Consider the following 22583-nt stretch of genomic DNA (forward strand, 5'->3'; position numbering starts at 1 on the left):
AAAGACTAAATATAATTCTGTGAAAATTAATTTAATAGTTGCATACGGCTAGAAGCAATAAGAACTTAATGGGTCACACATAAGACTTGGAACCCAAAAGAGAAACAGATGTTAATTAATTGATGGAAGCCCAAATGAGCCCAATAAGGCCCATTTAATGAAGGGGGGCGATTTTATGTACATAACATACATAAATAATTAATTTGATTTTATCAATTCTAATTAGATTAGGATTATGAATTAAATTAATTAAAGGATAAATAAGTTAGGAGTTTTAATTAGATTATATTACTCCTATTATTATCCTATAAGGTTACTAATATTATCTTTATATTTAAGATATAATTATAGATAATAAATAAGAATTATATTCCGAATTAAATTCTTATTCAGTAACCTAATTCTATCTAACTAGGGTTTAGATACAAGAGGATATAAATACCCCCTCATATGCAATTTTCGAAATGGACTAAGCAACCAAGAGAGACAATTTCGACCCCCCCTGTTCGAGGACGAGATTATCTACCGCTTCCTTCCGTTCAATTGATTTTCATCTCTTTTCTCTTTATCCTTGATCTTGTATTGATTAATTAGAGACAATCTACTTTGGTTGTTATATACGGTTGATTCTAACTTGATCTTCAATTTGTTTGTTTTGTACTCGGGAACTCGAAGTAAGAATTGTGGGCACTTCATTTGTAACGGTAGATAGAACTTCTAAAAGGTATTTCTTTTATCCCTCTTTATATGAAATAACGATTAACGGATCTTGGGTTAATGGAAATAGGTTAAAAAATTTATATTTCCGCTGCCAAACATTAGCCTATTTTCCATCAGTGGTATCAGAGCCTGCGTTAAATCCGTTATTTCATATATGAAAATTTAGAAGTTTTTCAACCAGGTTGAATAAATATTTATAGTTAGGTTAATTAACAAAACTGTTTTGATCAATTAGTTCTAAAGATAAATAAGTTTTAATTAATTGTTAATTAAAATAGTTTATGCATATGTTCCTAATTATTTCGGTTGATAATCATTATAACAAAATCTATTAGTTTTATAGTTAGATTGATAAAAGTTAATTTTATTGATTCTAAAGATAAAACGGAAAATCTATAATAGGTTTTCTTATTTTCTGAAAATCGTTTTGAAACCGTTTTAAAACTGATATATATATATATATATATATATATATATATAAATTTTTTTTTTAAAAAAGGATAGCAGCTCGGGTCGTGCCTCACGGGGCAACCCGACTGCTGTCGCACGGTTGCTGCCCCGCGGCGCCTGGCCGCCGCTACCGCAAGGCAGCGGCTGGCCAGACGCGCTAGGGCTGCTGCCAAACGGCAGCAGCCGCGTCCTCGGGCCCGGCCCGAGATCCACTTATTTTAAAACCATTTTAAAATCAGTTTTTAAATATAATTGTATATGTATATATATGTTTCAGAAATTAATAGTTTTATGTTTTAATTATCGAATGAAAAGTTTATTTAAAAGTTTGTTTTACGTATTTGTAAATTAAAAGTATTAAATGAATTGAAATCAAAATAATTGGGACATGCATAAATTAAAATTTTGTATAGTTGTATTAATCTAAAAGGTTAATATAGAAGATATGAAACTATTAGAAGTAAAATTGGATGAAAGTTAATTTGATGTACTAATGTAATTAACCTAAATATTACATAAAGTATTTATGTAATCAACCAATTAAATTTATTTAATTGAGTCTATGCATGTTTGGAGTTATGGACATATTTGGACCCTCTTTTAGTCTTTTGGTATTTTTGAAATAGGGCATGCGAGTCATGTCTTTCTACTATCTATTATAATTTCTCCTCTCATATAATTCCCTTCAATTTAATTGAAGTTTTTTTTAGTAGAATAGAAATTAATATGTAATTTCAAGGCGCCATGGAGAAGACGGAGGACCTAAAGAGAAATATGTAATAGTTAGTATTTCCTTAGGTTTGGCCTTTTATTCCGTCTCTGGCTCGACGGAATAATTTAGATGATATGTCCATAGCACCAATGTATGTGTCTGATGTATGCTAAAGCAAATCAAGACTAAGTTAGATTATGAGACTTAAAATAAAAATCCATCACTAATCAAAAGTTAAGTAAATAAGCAAGTTATTAAAATCGGTTGCCCCTCCGTAATATTATAATTCAGCCGGCAGTACTGGGGGCCTTTGGGTTGTTGAGTAAACTCAAGCTCGGGGTCTTATGGTAACACCTGAATTATTGAAAATAATCTTTTCATGAATATGGGGTAATACTTAAATTAGATTATGATAATTGGATGAGTAAACTCATGTTTTCATAAACTAATGGGCAATATGGTTGAGATTAATATGAATAGCATATTAGTTACTAATGTGGTTAGTAACCCAATAACCTAGGAATCACATTAAAGATGTGATTGATTACATGAATCTACCTAACGAATGAGACTAGCTTGTTGAGTAAACTCAAGGCGAAATCTCAGGAGTTAAGATCCTAGCTCACTAAAGGATTTGTGAAATTCTTCGAATTAATATGGAGGGCTATTAATTTGGCAAAATAGTGGGAGCAATCTAAAATGAACTAAAAGGCCTATAATTTTAGATTGATGTATTTTAAAGCAAATGAATAACATACGTTTACTCTTTCTCACTCTCAGGTTTAATTAGACACTCTTAAAATCATGACTAAAACCAATCTGCAAAACATTCTTACCGATAACAAATTGAACGGTTCAAACTTCACCGACTGGTTTCGTAACCTTAAAATCGTTTTGAAGTTCGATAAGATAGGGTATGTACTTGATACAACGATACCCCCTATCCCGGCTGATGATGTTCCCATCGAAGAAATTGATGCTTACCAGAAGAACAAATCTGATGATGATCATGCGGGATGCATCATACTTGCATCGATGACACCGGAATTGCAAAGGCAACATGAGGAAATGGATGCCTATTCCATCATCATGCACCTTAAGGAGCTGTTTGGGAAACAGACTAGGTGCGAACGCTACGAGATATCCAAGTTGCTATATCGTTGCAGGATGCAAGAGGGCACATCTGTGATGACACATTGTGTCAAGATGATTGGCTATATTACCAAACTTTCTAGTATTGGATTCGCGATGGATAACGAACTAAGCATAGACTTAATTCTTCAATCCCTCCCAGAGAGTTATTCACAGTTCATCATGAACTACCAGATGAATGACTTGCAAACCTCTCTTGAAGAGCTTGCAAATATGCTCAAGTCAGTTGAGCCCAATATGAAGAAAGACAAGGCAATACCGGCTCTTGTCATAGAGGCATCAAAGAAGAGGAAGGGGAATTTTCCCAATCCTAAATATCCCAAGAAAGGCAAGGGAGCCATGCCCACTAGAGCTAAGGGAAAGGAAGTGAAGAAGCCCAAAGGAGAGTGTCACTTCTGTGGTAAAGACGGGCATTGGAGAAGGAACTGCAAGGAGTACCTAGCCTCCCTCAAGAAGGGAAAAGGCGGTGCTTCGACATCTGGTATGTTTTATATTGAAATAAATACAGTTTCACAGTCTGAATCTTGGGTACTTGATACCGGATGTGGATCTCATATTTGTACAAATATGCAGGAACTAAATCGGACTAAGGAATTGAAGAAAGGAAACATAAACTTGCGAGTAGGAAATGGAGCAAGAGTTTCCACCCTCGCCATTGGAGATTATGCTTTAAATTTGCACTCTGGGCTTGTAATAGAATTAGGGAACTGTTTGTATGTTCCAGAAATGTCTCGTAACATTATTTCTATTAGTCGTCGTATTGACGACGGTTTTCATATTTCAATAAAAGACAAACATTGCGATTTTTATAGAGATGGGATTTTCTATTTTTCAGGAATATCACAAAATGGGATTTATGTGCTAGATTACAAAATTTCTGTTTTCGCAATTGATACCAAAAGACATAAGCTAGATAATTCAACTTACTTGTGGCATTGTCGTTTAGGCCATATAAATAAAAGACGCATGCTTAAGCTACATCAAGATGGGCTTATAAATTCAATTGATCCTGAATCATTGGAAACATGCGAAGCATGTTTAAAAGGTAAAATGACAAAGACACACTTTAGCAATAAAGGTGAGCGTGTATCAGACACTCTAGGATTAATACATTCCGATGTATGCGGTCATATGTCAGTCCAAGCAAGAGGAGGATTCAGATACTTCATAAGCTTCATAAACGATCATACCCGATATGGTTATATCTACTTGATGAGGCACAAGTCTGAAGCCTTTGAGAAATTCAAATGCTTCAAGAATGAAGTAGAAAATCAATTAGGAAAGAAAATAAAGACACTTCGATCCGGTCGAGGTGGCGAATATCTTTCAGATGATTTTCTGAATTATCTAATTGAATGTGGGATATGCTCACAATGGACACCTCCCTATACACCACAACACAATAGTGTATCCGAGAGGAGGAACCATACCTTACTAGATATGGTACGATCCATGATGAGCATAACATTACTTCCAAAGACATTCTGGGGCTATGCCTTAGAAACCGCCCTTTTCACCCTAAATCGAGTACTAACTAAATCTGCTAGTTCCACACCATATGAATTATTCGTTGGTAGGAAACCCGTGTTCTCATTTATGAGAGTATGGGGTTGTTCAGCATTTGTCAAACGCATTGCGTCCGACAAACTATATTCTAAATCTGATAAATGTTTCTTCATTGGATACCCTAAGGAAACTATGGGATATTACTTCTATCATCCAGATGATCAGAAAGTAATAGTATCCAAGCACGCAACCTTCTTAGAGAAAGAGTTTCTCGAAGAAACAGAAAAGGGAAGCATGATTGAACTTGATGAAGTTCAAGAACAAGAAACACCGACTGAAACAACAGAGGCGGTTGAGGAACCTGATGCAGTCCCATTAGATGAGACTCAAGTGCCACCCATTCGTAGATCACAAAGAGTTCGTGAACTCCCTATTAGATATGGTTTTCTAGTGGGAGATGATGATGAGGTTCCCGTGTTAGACGATGAACCCGAAAACTACGAAGAGGCTCTTAATAGTCCAGATTCTAAAGCATGGCTCGAAGCCATGGATTCTGAGATGGATTCCATGTACACCAACCAAGTGTGGACTTTGGTTGATCCACCCGAAGGGATAAAACCCATTGGGTGCAGGTGGATCTTCAAAAAGAAGACTGACATGGATGGAAAGGTTAGCACCTACAAAGCTAGGTTAGTAGCGAAAGGATATCGTCAGAAACAAGGAATTGATTATGAAGGAACTTTCTCTCCTGTGGCTATGTCCAAGTCAATCAGAATAATGCTTGCTATTGCAGCTCACTACGATTACGAGATTTGGCAAATGGATGTGAAAACAGTTTTCCTAAACGGAAACCTGCTTGAGGATGTATATATGATGCAACCTGAAGGTTTCATATCAAAGGATGCAAACGAGGTTTGCAAACTTCAGAGATCCATTTATGGACTCAAGCAAGCATCAAAAAGCTGGAACAAGCGTTTTGACGAAACCATAAAGCAATTTGGTTTCGAACAAAATTGCGAAGAAGCTTGCATTTACAAGAAAGCAAGTGGGAGCTCAGTTGCATTTCTGATATTATATGTGGACGATATATTATTAATGGGAAATGACATAGCTCTACTACAGTCGGTAAAAGTATGGTTATCAGGTAACTTCTCCATGAAAGACCTTGGTGAAGCAGCTTATATACTTGGTATAAAGATCTATATAGATAGATCAAGAAGACTGCTTGGTCTTTCACATGCTACATACATCGAAAAGGTGCTAAAGCGGTTTAGCATGCTTGAATCGAAACGAGGTAACTTACCCATGATACATGGAGTAAAGTTAAACAATTATCAATGTCCTAAAACCGAAGATGATAAGAAGCGCATGGCTGTAGTCCCGTACGCCAGCGCAATTGGTTCGATTATGTATGCTACGCTATGCACTAGACCTGATGTAGCGTTCGCGTTAAGCATAACGAGTCGTTACCAAGGTAACCCGGGAGACGAGCACTGGAATGCCGTCAAAAACATTCTTAAGTACTTGAGAAGGACTAAAGACATGTTCCTAGTGCACGGAGAAGGGGATCTGAAAATAGAAGGATTTTCAGATGCCAGTCATCTCACAGATGAGAACGATTTTAAATCCCAATCAGGATACCTGTTTATCCTGAATGGGGGCACGGTCAGCTGGAAGAGTTCCAAGCAAGGAAGCGTAGCTTTCTCTACGATCGAGTCAGAGTATATCGCTACTGCGGAAGCAGCAAAGGAAGCGGTTTGGATTAAGAAGTTCATTACTGAACTTGGTGTGGTGCCTGACATTGTAAATCCCATTACACTGTACTGTGATAACAATGGAGCCATTGCGCAAGCAAAGGAACCACGGTCTCATAATGCATCCAAGCATTACCTTAAATGATACCACATTGTAAGAGAAATTGTGGCAAGAGGAGATGTGAGAATAGAAAGAGTACCCACTGGGGACAACGTTGCAGATCCGTTGACAAAGCCCTTAACCCAGAAAGTACATGATCGTCATCTAACTTCTACTGGGATAAGTTGTATAAACAATTGGCTTTAGTCCAAGTGGAAGTATGTTGGGGTTTTAGTGTCCTATAGACAATTGTTCTAGGATGCAAACTTAATGTAAATGAAGTGTTCTTTATATCATTTGTTTTAATGAGATATGGTTTCATAACTATATAAAGGTAATCCCTTTTAAGAACTAAATAAATTCTAATAAAAGGAAATCCGTAAGTTTGTTTAAAGTGATTATAAAGTGTTCATACAAGCATGAAGTGAGACGAAACTTTTATAATAAACTAATAAACTTAAAACCACCCCAAGTCAAGTAATATGTTTAGGATTGACATATCACTGCTGAGACTTGCATGTAACAATGTCTTCTGTCGCGACAGAAAGCTGATCTCACAAGCTTCATATATACAGATATCTGGACAGTTACGTGGATCCAATGAAAAGGAGTTCATTAGGATTGGGGACCCGACTTGAGATAACAGGATGGGTAGATTCATCCTTGTCACCTGTTTATCTCATTGGTATTAATAGGTATAAGTAATACTCAGACTCAAAGGAATGTTAATTAGTAATTCTGGATTACGGAATGTGACGCTTTGATCCTGTTGTAACACGATCCTTAACAGAGATGACTCTGGGGTGTGAACAGCAGACGTTGGGTATCACAGGAAGTAATTGCAGGATAGTTATACATTGGATTGAGCATTTATCACTCCCGATAAATGGGAGATATGTCCATGGATCGCTTGTAGAAGACTTGACTCTAAATCCTTGCAATGTGATAGCTTAAGATTGAAATACAGATTTCTCTTAACCTATCTAATTGGAGTTGACTCGGCCTGTACAAGTAAAACGAACGTCTCGTTATATGTGACTTGACATTATCCATAGTCATAAGATTCAGTTCAAGGATGTAGTTGATAAAGGATCGAATTATATTGTAACTAATACGGAAAGGTCAACGACAGAATCAACCTGTCTTCTTATAGCTCTGGGGGAATGTTTCGGATTCGCCAATCACATTTTGCGTACTCATTCCGTTACGCAAAGATTAAATATAATTCTGTGAAAATTAATTTAATAGTTGCATACGGCTAGAAGCAATAAGAACCTAATGGGTCACACATAAGACTTGGAACCCAAAAGAGAAACAGATGTTAATTAATTGATGGAAGCCCAACTGAGCCCAATAAGGCCCAGTTAATGAAGGGGGGCGATTTTATGTACATAAAATACATAAATAATTAATTTGATTTTATCAATTCTAATTAGATTAGGATTATGAATTAAATTAATTAAAGGATAAATAAGTTAGGAGTTTTAATTAGATTATATTACTCCTATTATTATCCTATAAGGTTACTAATATTATCTTTATATTTAAGATATAATTATAGATAATAAATAACAATTATATTCCGAATTAAATTCTTATTCAGTAACATTATCTAACTAGGGTTTAGATACAAGAGGATATTGTTGGAAATTAGGCTAAGTTATAGCAGCGGAAATATAAAAACTTTAACCTATTTCCATTTAACCACAAGATCCGTTAACCGTTATTTCATATAAAGAAGGATAAGAAGAAATACCTTTTAGAAGTTCTATCTACCGTTGCAAACGAAGTACCCACGACTTCAAAAGAGATAGAAACTGTCTACTAATCTGCCCCTATCCAAAACAGACCTTCCAGACCTCCGAACGACAATCCCTTCGGTGGAAATGTGGAAGAATATGTCTAGAAGCTCCTATCCAAAAATCGCGACAATCTGACGGTTCAATCTTCGGGAATCCGCGAAATCGTGAACTGACCTGATGTAGGAGTAGTAAAACGAATTTCTCCCTTTTGTTTGGTTTTCTTCTTCGAGTTTCCAAACACGAAATAAAACACGGGAAGATTAATTTAGTATCAACCGTTGAATAGCAACCAAAGTAGATTGCCTCTAACTAATCAACACAAGATCAAGGATAAAAGAAATAGATGAAATCAATTGATCGGAAGGAAGCCGTAGAAAATCTCGTCCTCGAACTGGGGTATCGAAATTTTCTCTCTCTTGCACTATAGGGGATTTCGAAAATCTCTCTAGGGTTTGCACTTAGGGATTTCGAAAATCCTAGGGGGGTATTTATAATGTCTTGTATCTAATCCCTAGTTAGATAGAATTAGGTTACTGAATAGGAATTCAATTCGGAATAGAATTCCTAATTATTATCTCACTATATATCTAATATATTAAGGATAATAATAATAACCTTATTGGATAATAATAGGAGTATATTAATCTAATTAAAACTCCTAACTTAATTATCTCTTAATTAATTTAATTCATATTCCTAATCTAATTAGGATTAACAAAATCAAATTAATTATTCATGTATATCACTACATGAATTTCGACCCCCTTATGTCCATGGGCCTTATTGGGCTCAATTGGGGTTCTATCAATTAATTAACATCTATCTCTCTTTTAGGTTCCAAGTCTTATGTGTGATCCATTAGGTTCTTATTGCTTCTAGCCGTATGCAACGTTATTAAATTAATTTTCAAAGAATTATATTTAATCTTTGCATAACGGAATGATGTACAGAGTATGTGATTAGCAAGTCCGTAATCATTCCCCCAGAGCTATAAGAAGACAGGTTGATTCTGTCGTTAACCTTTCCGTATTAGTTACAATATAAGTCGATCATTTATCAACTACATCCTTGAACTGAATCTTATGACTATGGGTGATGTCAAGTCACATATAGCGAGACGTTCGTTTTACTTGTACATGCCGAGTCAACTCAAAAAGATAGGTTAAGTGAAATCTGTATTTCTTACTCTTAAGCTATCACCTTGCAAGGATTTAGAGTCGAGTCTTCCACAAGCGATCCATGGATGTATCTCCCATTTATCTGGAGTGATAAATGCTCAATCCAATATATAACGACTCCGCAATCACTTCCTGTGATACCCAACGTCTACTGTTCACACCCAAGAGTCATCTCTGTTAAGGATCGTGTTACACCAGAGTCAAAGCATCACATTCCGTAATCCAGAATACAAATTAATATTCCTTTGAGTCTGAGAATTAGTTATACCTATTAATACCAATGAGATGAACAAGTGACAAGGATGAATCTACCCATCCTGTTATCTCAAATCGGATCCCCAATCCTAATGAACAACGTTTCATCGGATCTATGTAACTGTCCAGATATCTGTATATATGAAGCTTGTGAGATCAGCTTTCTGTCGGACAGAAGACATTGTTACATACAAGTCTCAACAGTGATATGTCAATCCCAAACATATCACTTGACTTGGGATGGTTTTAAGTTTATCAGTTTACTATAACGTGTTGTCTCACTTGATGCTTGTATGAACACTTTATAATCACTTTAAATAAACTTACGGATTTCCTTTTATTAGACTTTATTTAGTGCTTAAAATGGATTGCCTTTATATAGTTATAAAACATATATCTCATTAAAACAAATGATATAAAAACAATTCATTTACATTAAGTTTGTATCCTAGAACAATTGTCTATAGGACACTAAACCCCAACATACTCCCACTTGGACTAAAGCCAATTGTTTCTAAAACTTATCCCAGTAGAAGTTAAATGATGATCATGTATTCTCTGGGTTAAAGGCTTTGTCAACGGATCTGCAACGTTGTCCTCTGTAGGTACTCTTTCTATTCTCACATCTCCTCTAGCCACAATCTCTCTAATGATGTGGTATCGCTTAAGGTAATGCTTGGATGTATTATGAGACCGTGGTTCCTTTGCTTGCACAATGGCTCCATTGTTATCACAGTACAGTGTAATGGGATTGACAATGTCAGGCACCACACCTAGTTCTGTAGTGAACTTTCTAATCCAAACTGCTTCCTTTGCTGCTTCCGCAGCTGCGATATACTCTGACTCGGTCGTAGAGAAAGCTACGCTTCCCTGCTTGGAACTCTTCCAACTGACCGCGCCCCCATTCAAGATAAACATGTATCCTGATTGGGATTTATAATCATTCTCATCTGTGAGATGACTTGCGTCTGAAAATCCTTCTATTTTCAGATCACCTTCTCCGTACACTAGGAACATATCTTTAGTTCTTCTCAAGTACTTAAGAATGTTCTTGATGGCAATCCAATGCTCGTCTCCCGGATTCCCTTGGTAACGACTCGTTACAGATAACGCGAACGCTACGTCAGGTCTAGTGCATAGCATAGCATACATAATCGAACCGATTGCGCTGGCGTACGGGACTACAGCCATGCGTCATTTATCATCATCGGTTTTAGGACATTGATGATTGTTTAACTTTACTCCATGTAACATGGGTAAGTTACCTCGTTTCGATTCAAGCATGCTAAACTGATTTAGCACCTTTTCAATGTATGTTGCCTGTGAAAGACCAAGCAGTCTTCTCGATCTATCTCTATAGATCTTTATACCAAGTATATAAGCTGCTTCACCAAGGTCTTTCATGGAGAAGTTACCAGATAACCATACTTTCACTGACTGTAAGAGAGCAACATCATTTCCCATTAATAATATACGATCCACATATAGTATGAGAAATGTTATAGAGCTCCCACTTGTTTTCTTGTAAATGCAAGCTTCTTCGCAATTTTGTTCAAAACCAAATTGTTTTATGGTTTCGTCAAAACGCTTATTCCAGCTTCTAGATGCTTGCTTGAGTCCATAAATGGATCTCTGAAGTTTGCAAACTTTATTTGCATCCTTCGATATGAAACCTTCAGGCTGCATCATATATACATCCTCAAGTAGGTTTCCGTTTAGGAAAGCTGTTTTCACATCCATTTGCCAAATCTCATAATCGAAGTGAGCGGAAATTGCAAGCATGATTATGATTGATTTGGACATAGCCACAGGAGAGAAAGTTTCATCATAATCAATTCCTTGCTTCTGACGATATCCTTTCGCTACTAACCTAGCTTTGTAGGTGCTAACCTTTCCATCCATGTCTGTCTTTTTTTTGAAGATCCATCTGCACCCAATGGGTATTATCCCTTTGGGTGGATCAACCAAAGTCCACACTTGGTTAGTATAAATGGAATCCATTTCAGAATCCATGGCCTCAAGCCATGCTTTAAAATCTGGACTAGTAAGAGCCTCTTCGTAGTTTTCGGGTTCATCGTCTAACACGGGAACCTCATTATCATCTCCCACTAGAAAACCATATCTAACTGGGAGTTCACGAACTCTTTGTGATCTATGAATAGGTGGCACTGGAGTCTCATCTAATGGGACTCCTTCGGGTACCTCAACCGCCTCTGTTGTTTCAGTCGGTGTTTCTTCTTCTTGAACTTCGTCAAGTTCAATCATGCTTCCCTTTTGTGTTTCTTCGAGAAACTCTTTCTCTAAGAAGGTTGCGTGCTTGGATACGATTACTTTCTGATCATCTGGATGATAGAAGTAACATCCCATAGTTTCCTTAGGGTATCCAATGAAGAAACATTTATCAGATTTCGAATCTAGTTTGTCGGACGCAATGCGTTTGACAAAGGCTGAACAACCCCATACTCTCATAAATGAAAACACAAGTTTCCTACCAATGAACAATTCATATGGTGTGGAACTAGCGAATTTAGTTGGTACTCGATTTAGGGTGAAGAGGGCAGTTTCTAAGGCATAGCCCCAGAATGTCTTTAGAAGTAAGGCCATGCTCATCATGGATCGTACCATATCTAATAGGGTACGGTTTCTCCTCTCGGACACACCATTGTGTTGTGGTGTATAGGGAGGTGTCCATTGTGAGCATATCCCACATTCAGTTAGATAATTCAGAAAATCATCTGAAAGATATTCGCCACCTCGATCAGATCGAAGCGTCTTTATTTTCTTTCCTAATTGATTTTCTACTTCATTCTTTAAGCATTTGAATTTCTCAAAAGCTTCTAACTTGTGCTTTATCAAGTAGATGTAACCATATCGGGTATGGTCATCTATGAAGCTTATGAAGAATCTGAATCCTCCTCTTGCTTGGACTGACATAGGACCACATACATCTGAATGAATGAGTCCTAGAGTGTCTGATACACGCTCACCTTTATTGCTAAAGGGTGTCTTTGTCATTTTACCTTTTAAACATGATTCGCATGTTTCCAATGATTCGGGATCGATTGGATCTATAAGCCCATCTGAATGTAGCTTTAGCATGCGTCTCTTGTTTATATGGCCTAAACGACAATGCCACAAGTAAGTTGAATTATCTAGCTTATGTCTTTTGGTATCAATTGCAAAAGCAGGAATTTTGTTATCTAACACATAAATCCCATTTTGTAAAATTCCTGAAAAATAAAAGATCGAATCTTTATAAAAATTGCAACTCTTGTCTTTTATTGAAATATGAAAACCGTCGTCAACAAGACGGCTAATAGAAATAATATTGCGAGACATTTGAGGAACGTATAAACAATTCCTTAATTCTATTACAAGCCCAGAGGGCAAATTTAAAACATAATCTCCAATTGCGAGGGCGGCAACTCTTGCTCCATTTCCTACTCGCAAGCTTATGCTTTCTTTCTTTAGTTCCCTAGTCTGATTTAGCTCCTGCATATTTGTACAAATATGAGATCCACATCCGGTATCTAATACCCAAGATTCAGACAGTGAAATTGTATTTATTTCAATATAAAATATACCAGATGTTGAAGCACCATCATTTCCCTTCTTGAGGGAGGCTAGGTACTCCTTGCAGTTCCTCTTCCAATGCCCGTTTTTACCACAGAAGTGGCACTCTCCTTTGGGCTTCTTCACTTCCTTTCCCTTAGCTTTGTAGGGCACGGCTTTCTTACCTTTCTTGGGATAATTAGGATTGGGATAACCCCCTTTCCTTTTCTTTGATCCCTCAATGACAAGAGCCGGTATGGCTTTGTCCTTCTTCATATTGGGCTCAACTGACTTGAGCATATTTGCAAGCTCTTCAAGATAGGTTTGCAAGTCATTCATCTGATAGTTCATAATGAACCGTGAATAACTTTCTGGGAGGGATTGAAGAATTAAGTCTATACTTAATTCGTTATCCATCGCAAATCCAATAAAGTTTGGTAATGTAGCCAATCATCTTGACACAATGTGTCATGACAGATGTGCCCTCTTGTATCCTACTACGATATAGCAACTTGGATATCTCGTAGCGTTCGCACCTGGTTTGTTTCCTAAACAATTCCTTTAGGTGCATGATGATGGAATAGGCATCCATTTCCTCATGTTGCCTTTGTAATTCCGGTGTCATCGATGCAAGTATGATGCATCCGGTATGATCATCATCAGCCTTATGCTTCTGGTAAGCATCAATTTCCTCAATGGGAGCATCATCAGCAGGGAGAGGGGGTATCGATGTATCAAGTACATACCCTATTTTATCGAACTTCAAAACAATTTTGAGGTTACGAAACCAGTCGGTGAAGTTTGAACCATTCAATTTGTTATCAGTAAGAATGTTTTGCAGATTGGTTTTAGTCATGATTATAAGAGTGGGTTTAATTAAACCTGAGCGTGAGAAAGAGTAAACGTATGTCATTCATTTGCTTAAAGTATATCAATCTAAAATTATAGGCCTTTTAGTTTATTTTAGATTGCTCCCACTATTTTGCCAAATTAATAGCCCTCCATATTAATTCGAAGAATTTCACAAATCCTTTAGTGAGCTAGGATCCTAACTCCTGAGATTTCGCCTTTAGTTTACTCAACAAGCTAGTCTCATTCATTAGGTAGATTCATGTAATCAATCACATCTTTAATGTGATTCCTAGGTTATTGGGTTACTAACCACATTAGTAACTAATATGCTATTCATATTAATCCCAACCGTCTTGCCCATTAGTTTATGACAACATGAGTTTACTCATCCAATTATCATAATCTAATTTAAGTATTACCCCATATTCATGAAAAATGATTTTCGATAATTCAGGTGTTACCGAAAGGACCCCGAGCTTGAGTTTACTCAACAACCCAAAGGCCCTTAGCACTGCCGGCTGAATTATAATATTAGGGAGGGGCAACCGATTTTAATAACTTGTTTATTTACTTAACTTTTTAATGAGGGATTTTGTTTTAGGTCTCATAATCCAACTTAGTCTTGATTTGCTTTAGCATACATCAGACACATACATTCACATACATTGGCGTTATGGACATATCATCTAAATTATCCCGTCGAGCCAGAGACGGAATAAAAGGGCAAACCTAAGGAAATACTAACTATTACAAATTTCTCTTTAGGTCCTCCATCTTCTCCATGGCGCCTTGAAATTACATATTAATTTCTATACTACTAAAGAAAACTTCAATTGAATTGAAGGGAATTAGATGAGAGGAGAAATTACAATAGATAGTAGAAAGGCAGGACTCGCATGCCCTATTTCAAAAATACCAAAAAGACTAAAAGAGGGTCCAAATATGTCCATAACTCCAAACATGCACAGACTCAATTAAATAAATTTAATTGGTTGATTACATAACTATCTTATGTAATATTTATGTTAATCACATTAACTTATCAAATTAACTTCCATCCAATTTTACTTCTAATAGTTTCGTATCTTTTATATTAATTTTTAGATTAATATAACTATACAAAACTTTAACTATGCACGTCCCAATTATTTTGATTTTAATTCATTTAACATTTTGATTTACAAATTGGTAAAACAAACTTTTAAACAAATTTTCATTCGATAATCAAAACAGAAAACTATCAATTTCTGAAACATATATATTTAAATATAAAAACGATTTTAAATATATATATATATATCAGTTCTAAAACGGTTTTAAAACGATTTTCAGAAAATAGGAAAAAACTATTATAGATTTCCGTTTTCTCTTTAGAATTAATAAAACTGATTTTATCAATCTAACTATAAAACTAATAGATTTTGTTATGATGATTATCAACCAAAATAGTTAGGAACATACGCACAATTTATTTTAATTAACAATTAATTAAAACTTATTTATCTTTAGAATTAATTAATCAAAACAATTTGTTAATTAATCCTAACTATAAATATTTATTCAATCCTATTGAAAACTTCTAAATTTTCATATATGAAATAACGGATTTAACGATGGCTCTGATACCACTGTTGGAAATTAGGCTAAGGTATAGCAGCGGAAATATAAATTTTTTAACCTATTTCCATTTAACCACAAGATCCGTTAACCGTTATTTCATATAAAGAAGGATAAGAAGAAATACCTTTTGGAAGTTCTATCTACCGTTGCAAACGAAGTGTCCACAACTTCAAAAGAGATAGAAACTGTCTACCAATCTGCCCCTATCCGAAACAGACCTTCCGGACCTCCGAACGACAATCCCTTCGGTGGAAATGTGGAAGAATATGTCTAGAAGCTCCTATCCAAAAATCGCGACAATCTGACGGTTCAATCTCCGGGAATCCGCGAAATCGTGAACTGACCTGATGTAGGAGTAGTAAAACGAATTTCTCCCTTTTGTTTGGTTTTCTTCTTCGAGTTTCCAAACACGAAATAAAACACGGGAAGATTAATTTAGTATCAACCGTTGAATAGCAACCAAAGTAGATTGCCTCTAACTAATCAACACAAGATCAAGGATAAAAGAAATAGATGAAATCAATTGATCGGAAGGAAGCCGTAGAAAATCTCGTCCTCGAACTGGGGTGTCGAAATTTTCTCTCTCTTGCACTATAGGGGATTTCGAAAATCTCTCTAGGGTTTGCACTTAGGGATTTCGAAAATCCGAGGGGGTATTTATAATGTCTTGTATCTAATCCCTAGTTAGATAGAATTAGGTTACTGAATAGGAATTCAATCCGGAATAGAATTCCTAATTATTATCTCACTATATATCTAATATATTAAGGATAATAATAATAACCTTATTGAATAATAATAGGAGTATATTAATCTAATTAAAACTTCTAACTTAATTATCTCTTAATTAATTTAATTCATATTCCTAATCTAATTAGGATTAACAAAATCAAATTAATTATTCATGTATATCACTACATGCATTTCGACCCCCTTATGTCCATGGGCCTTATTGGGCTCAATTGGGCTTCTATCAATTAATTAACATCTATCTCTCTTTTAGGTTCCAAGTCTTATGTGTGATCCATTAGGTTCTTATTGCTTCTAGCCGTATGCAACGTTATTAAATTAATTTTCAAAGAATTATATTTAATCTTTGCATAACGGAATGATGTACAGAGTATGTGATTAGCAAGTCCGTAATCATTCCCCCAGAGCTATAAGAAGACAGGTTGATTCTGTCGTTAACCTTTCCGTATTAGTTACAGTATAATTCGATCCTTTATCAACTACATCCTTGAACTGAATCTTATGACTATGGGTGATGTCAAGTCACATATAGCGAGACGTTCGTTTTACTTGTACAGGCCGAGTCAACTCAAAAAGATAGGTTAAGTGAAATCTGTATTTCTTACTCTTAAGCTATCACCTTGCAAGGATTTAGAGTCGAGTCTTCCATAAGCGATCCATGGATGTATCTCCCATTTATCGGGAGTGATAAATGCTCAATCCAATATATAACGACTCCGTAATCACTTCTTGTGATACCCAACGTCTACTGTTCACACCCCAGAGTCATCTCTGTTAAGGATCGTGTTACACCAGAGTCAAAGCATCACATTCCGTAATCCAAAATACCAATTAATATTCCTTTGAGTCTGAGGATTAGTTATACCTATTAATACCAATGAGATGAACAGGTGACAAGGATGAATCTACCCATCCTGTTATCTCAAATCGGATCCCCAATCCTAATGAACAACGTTTCATCGGATCTATGTAACTGTCCAGATATCTGTATATATGAAGCTTGTGAGATCAGCTTTCTGTCGGACAGAAGACATTGTTACATACAAGTCTCAACAGTGATATGTCAATCCCAAACATATCACTTGACTTGGGGTGGTTTTAAGTTTATCAGTTTACTATAAAGTTTTGTCTCACTTCATGCTTGTATGAACACTTTATAATCACTTTAAATAAACTTACGGATTTCCTTTCATTAGATTTTATTTAGTGCTTAAAAGGGATTGCCTTTATATAGTTATAAAACATATATCTCATTAAAACAAATGATATAAAAAACAATTCATTTACATTAAGTTTGTATCCTAGAACACTTGTCTATAGGACACTAAACCCCAACAGATATAAATACCCCCTCATATGCAATTCTCGAAATGGACTAAGCAACCAAGAGAGAGAATTTCGACCCTCCCTGTTCGAGGACGAGATTATCTACCGCTTCCTTCCGTTCAATTGATTTTCATCTCTTTTCTCTTTATCCTTGATCTTGTGTTGATTAATTAGAGACAATCTACTTTGGTTGTTATATACAGTTGATTCTAACTTGATCTTCAATTATTTTGTTTTGTGCTCGGGAACTCGAAGTATGAATTGTGGGCACTTCGTTTGCAACGGTAGATAGAACTTCTAAAAGGTATTTCTTTTATCCCTCTTTATATGAAATAACAATTAACGGATCTTGGGTTAATGGAAATAGGTTAAATTTTTTATATTTCCACTGCCAAACGTTAGCCTATTTTCCATCATCTTTGGCATCCAAATCTCCTTTCTTCAAGAATGTGCAGATGGTAACCAAGGATATCGGGATGATGGGGAACCATTAGAGTTAAATGGCGTCGAATACTAGTGGGGCATGGAGCCAACATTGAAGATCAGATTGAATATCAAGTACATTTGTAATCAGTAATCATTCTGTTCTTCAAGATTGGCTCTATACCCATCCAATAGTCCACACCATCTAACTCAATGTTTGCCCAGCATCCAAATTTCCTTGTTATTCGCACATCACGCCCCTCCTTGTACGCTATTCGCACGTCATATCATAATGCCCCCTTGCTTGCTATTTGCACATCATATATCCCCTGCATGCTCTTCAGTCCATCTCCTGGCAGTTGCTACATAACCTGCCCTGTTGCTGATGTATCGTTCAGCAATTCGCTCTCGGCCAGGAAATGACCCCTCAATGAAGGGCTCTACTAGCAGTCCATAAATATTCCACAGCAGCTATAAAATGCATAGATAAATTAAATTAGACCCCAAACATGAGTAGATAAACTAGACCCCAAACATGAATAGATAAAATAGACCCCAAATGCAAAGATTTATAGTATCATTTTACCGTGGCAATACTATGGGCAGGGCAATCAAGTAGCTGGGGCATAGAAACATGCCCCAAGGGACCGATATTTGGATGATAAATTTTGGTCCTGAATATGTCCTGCGAACAATAGTAATATCATGAGTGTATTTACAAATATATGAACTGATTTATGTGTGTTAACAAGTTTATGTATGTTCTTACAACTGGAGGTATGGAGGGGAATCGAGAGGGAAGTCCATGTGGACTGCGAATACACCTCCTTCATAAGGGGTGTTCGGAGGGCCCTTCATCACGGCAGTCTATTACCGCCGGTAAGGACCATTTATATTGATAAGCCACCTGGGTGCCTCATATCGAAGTTGGTCAATCTGAAACTCAACGTTACGATAGAGGTTCCTTACAAGTCTATCCATGCTCAAAATAACAAACTGTAAGTATAGTGTTAGGTTGCCCTAGGTGACTATTGAGAATTGGTAAACGCTTCCTATTTATAATGTGGGTGGGTAAGTGAAGGGTCTCAGAATGGAGAAAGGGTAAAAGGAGATTAATTAGGTCTATCTGTATACGGTATGTAATTAATGAGCATCATCAATTGGTTTTGCAGATATCAAGACTTTGGGGATTCTAGGAGATGATGACTTAGATATGCTTCAGTTCAAGTTGGATTTGGCTTTCCAATCAACACCACCACGCCTCTGACTATATATACAGATTTGGAGATGTACATTAATTGCTTTTTTTTACCCTACATTCATTCAGTTAATTGTGAGTTCAAATGTAAATAGATTATGAGCATTAGTCTCCAGTAAAATTAAAATCATTGATATACAGAAATTCTTGTTCATTTGATAATTATTGTTCATTTCCAGAATCATTCGAAGAAGAAGGCAATGGGTGACATTTACGTTTTAAAAATATCATCTAAACAACAATAAAAAGACATTAAATTAAAAGAATCTGTCATCTAAAAAAAATCTCTTGACATGATTGATTAAGACCTATGCCATCTGATACAAGCTACTGTGACAAAAATTATTATAAAAACTGTCACCGCGAATACCAATATGCCAATTTCCCATATAGCGACTTGACATTTTTAATTATTAGTATGTCATGTGATGACATTAAAAGTGACGTTAATAAATAAAAAGATGCATCGTAACAATGTTCATATGACAGTACGAAACTAGGTTGATGTCATGTATAGTGTCTTCAAATGACAGAACCTAACCATCGTCTGAAGGTGCAATAGACGGCAGCGAGCCCTGTGACAGATTTATATCTCGCGGGATGACGGTTTTTCACCGTCGTCCGAAGGGGGGTTTGGCGTAGTGTGTAAGTCCTTGTTCACCAATGTTGCCTAGTTGCTTCTCCATTCAACCTTAACATATTTATGTATCATTCAACTAAACACTTGAAGATATTTTGGATAGGTCCCATAAACAGAGATTAGCAGATAGGCTAATAGGAAGGAATATATATTTCTGGTGGAATTCCCTTCAAATGTAGCATAAAAACAACAACATCCAATCATCTATACAACAAACAGAGGAAAGCGAAATGAAATTCTCCGAGCTGAACAAGAAAAACAAACAGAGAACAATTTATGAAGCATATACTAGCACTCTCTCTCTATATATATATAAATATATAAGCAGTCAATTATATGAGTTTTGTAAGAGAATCGATAGGTGGCGTCAAAAGTATTGGACCCTAAACCTCAAAAGGTAAACACTTAAAGTTTAAGTGAAAAGTGAATTACAAGAGTTATAGTCAATGTTCAAAACTGGATCAAGAAAATGAAATGAATGAAATGCAAGTTCACTACATACTTCCACAATTGCTCAATATGACTATAGTAATTGAGTAAGCTTTAAGCTTACCTAAGCATACACAAAGAAGGGTATTGTACAACTTTCCTGGTCAAAATTGTTCATATTACCTTCACTTTCAGCTATTGATGATATTAATTTGATTATCCTCTCTATCAATGAAAAGGCTATAGCTACATTTTGTTGCTTTAAGATAATAGTTTCTGCATTAGCTGAAGTATTCTTGGACGCTTCATATTTCAAATAGGCCAGTTCATTGAGCAACACAGCAACTTCGACCCTGGAATACTCCAGCACAAACAATAGACTCCTGAAAGCATACTAGTAAGAGACCAATAACAAAAACCATCGACAAATCTCAAAGGAAGAAAAATTCATATGAATAACCTACTTGACACGAGGCAATGATTCTTGTAAATCGGGCAAGTTTGACTGATCAATTAGCCAAATTTCCCTAAACAGGGACATCATGGATTCAGCCAAAATAAGGGCATGAAGCTTTTCGGCGGGTGCTGTGATGGAAAGGCAAAAATGAAATGTTTCAAGTTTCATTGAAATGACAAATTATGTGACATGTAGATACAAAATAAAACTTGAGGAAATAAATTATGAAAACATTATATATACACACACTGGTGATGGGAGGAGAGGAATCAGAAAGAGGTGAATTAAGAATCATTATTTACATTTTCCAAAGTAAACTAAGGAACTATAACATTATCAAAGTCCATAGAACTCAAAGCTTTCCATCTAAATTGCACTACATATCGAACCAGCTCAATCTCAAATTAAAAGGATCATTATCATTTAGCTGACATATCCTAACTATTAAAAATTAACCAAGAAATTTTAAAAAGCCACACGAGAGATGATATGACTCCCATTCCACAAACAGACACGGTCTGCAAAAGTGTACATTATGCAAAGATAAGAACCTTCAAATTCCTTTTACAACTTTTAAACTCCTCTGCAACTTCTGACATTCAAATGAATGTTGATTAACAAGAACAATTAGTCACATCTGCAACTTCTGACAGCAACAAATGAATGTTGATTAACAAGAACTGCATTTGCAGATGAGCTATTAGTCATAAGATATGAAACTCTGGATGAAAACACCTAATAGACGTGTTACAGTGATTCAAATTTTGCAAACATCTTTGAGCCATGGCAACACATGCCATTGGTTATGCAAATTAGAAGGATTCACCAAAAGCACACGCTAGCAAGATCAAATTAGCAAATCCTTTCCAAATTGCGATTTGTAAGCATAAGACAACTAGAAAAGGGTTACTTACTTGCTCCAAATGTCTAGGCATCTCTTGTGCTCCAACATTTGCATGAAGTAAATTAAGGAATCATAGAAATAGGGGAATATATCATAACGAAACATCAAAAGGGATCGTTTATAAGAGATGAAGATGAAGGTCAGAATAACCAATTATACACAAACATACATGCATACATACACATGTTTTGTTGGCTTGTCTGTTGTAGAAAAATTCTGTTAGTCATAAAAATAAACACTTGGTGTGCATTTCAGAGTGCGAAAAGTTACCTGAAGCAATTATCTAAAATCATCTCTATGAAACAATTTGAAGGAATTGACAAATCACAAGACCCAAACTGCCTAGTTCAACAATAATCCAAAAACTCCTTCACAAGATCAATCACCAATTTATGCACAAAACCGATAAACGCATAATAGATGACATAAATTTATTATATCGCAAAAATTCGGAATCGAACTTACCAGAACTTGAATTCAAGAAGGCCATGAACAAATGGACAGAACTTGTTAGATCCACGGGTAAAGAGACTAAAGCCATCTTGGATCTGCAGATCAGCCTGGAGAGAGAGAAAAATAAAACAAAAAGATTAAACATGTAGATATTGTAGATTATGTATAAACCCTAGAGGAAATATACATAAATTAGGGCCACCGCCAAACAAGTAAACCATCGATTCAAAATATTGGGAACCTTACCTCCAGCTTTAAAATCGATCCTCTAAGAGCTGAAGAAAAAGAAG

Source organism: Euphorbia lathyris, chromosome 1 (assembly GCF_963576675.1).
Source record: "Euphorbia lathyris chromosome 1, ddEupLath1.1, whole genome shotgun sequence".
In the NCBI taxonomy this organism is placed as follows: domain Eukaryota; kingdom Viridiplantae; phylum Streptophyta; class Magnoliopsida; order Malpighiales; family Euphorbiaceae; genus Euphorbia; species Euphorbia lathyris.